Raw genomic sequence first — 1530 nt, 5'->3', positions numbered from 1 at the left:
GAGACAGGGTTTCACTGTGTTAGCCAGGATGGTCTCGATATCCTGACCTTATGATCTGCCCACCTCAGCCTCCCTAAGTGCTGGTATTACAGGTGTGAGCCACCATGCTCAGCCTTATTCTTTTTTCTTTTTTTGAGACAGAATCTCACTGTGTCGCCTAGGCTGGAGTGCAGTGGCATGAGATCTTGGTTTACAGCAACCTCTGCTGGGTTCAAACGATTCTCCTGCCTCAGCTTCCCAAGTAGCTGGGATTCTGACTGGGCATGGTGGCTCATGCCTATAATCCCAGCACTTTGGGAGGCCATGGTGGGTGGATCACCTGAGGTCAGGAGTTCAAGACCAGCCTGGCCAACATGGTGAAAACCCGTCTCTACTGAAAATACAAAATTAGCCTGGTGCTGTGGCGGGTGCCTGTAATCCCAGCTACTGGGGAGGCATGAGAATTGCTTGAACCTGGGAGATGGAGGTTGCAGTGAGCTGAGATTGTGCCATTTCACTCAAGTCTGGGTGAATAGAGTGAGACTCTGTCTCAAAAAAATAAAAAGGAAAAAGGAGCTGGGATTATAGGCACCCGCCACCATGCCCAGCTAATTTTTTTCTATTTTTAGTAGAGATAGGATTTCACCTTGTTGGCCAGGCTGGTCTCAAACTCCTGGCCTCAAATGATCTGCCTGCCTCCACCTCCCAAAGTACTGAGGTTTTAATTTTTTAATGTAATTTTATTTTTTGAGGTGGAGACTCACTGTGCTGCCCAGGTTGGAGTGCAGTGGCGTGATCTCGGCTCACTGCAACTACGCCTCCTGGGTTCAGGCAGTTCTCCTGCCTCAGCCTCCTAAGTAGCTGGGATTACAGGCACGAACCACCATGCCCAGCTAATTTTTTTTGTATTTTTAGTAGAGACGGGGTTTCACCATGTTGACCAGGATGGTCTCGATCTCTTGACTTCGTGATCCACCTGCCTCGGCCTCCCAAAGTGCTGGGATTACAGGCTTGAGCCACCGCGCCCAGCCAAGGCTTTTATTTTTAATAAAACAAAGTAGCATAGAATACAGTTACCAGATTGTATCTAGTAATGACTATCACACTATAGTAAGCATAAGTATTGTCTTACAAAACTTTCATTTCCGGCACATATACATGTATGTGTGTTCTGGTGTTCTAGCTACAGTTGCTGTGAACAACCTTTACCCATTTTATTAAGCCCATGGATTCTGTGGATCCAGATTTTTGGTAGGGCCCAGTGGGGATAGCTTGTCTCTTCTCATTGCTATCTTCCTGCAGCCAGAAAGAATTGAAGGTTGAGACAACATCATACCTGGCAGCCAGAAATATCAGGAAACATGATTCATTCATGTCTAAGGATTGATGCTGGCTCAGCCTCAGCAGGACTGTCAGTTGGTGTATCTATACAGAGGTCTCTCTGCATGGGCCAGTTTAGGCTTCCTCGCAAAATGGCAGCTGAGTCTCAAGAAAACAAGTCTCAAGTGCAGCATAGGCAATTTTTTTTTTTTTTTTTTTTTTTTTTTTTTT

Source organism: Cebus imitator, unplaced genomic scaffold (genome assembly GCF_001604975.1).
Source record: "Cebus imitator isolate Cc_AM_T3 unplaced genomic scaffold, Cebus_imitator-1.0 Scaffold234, whole genome shotgun sequence".
NCBI lineage: Eukaryota > Metazoa > Chordata > Mammalia > Primates > Cebidae > Cebus > Cebus imitator.
This window is presented reverse-complemented; position numbering follows the sequence as displayed.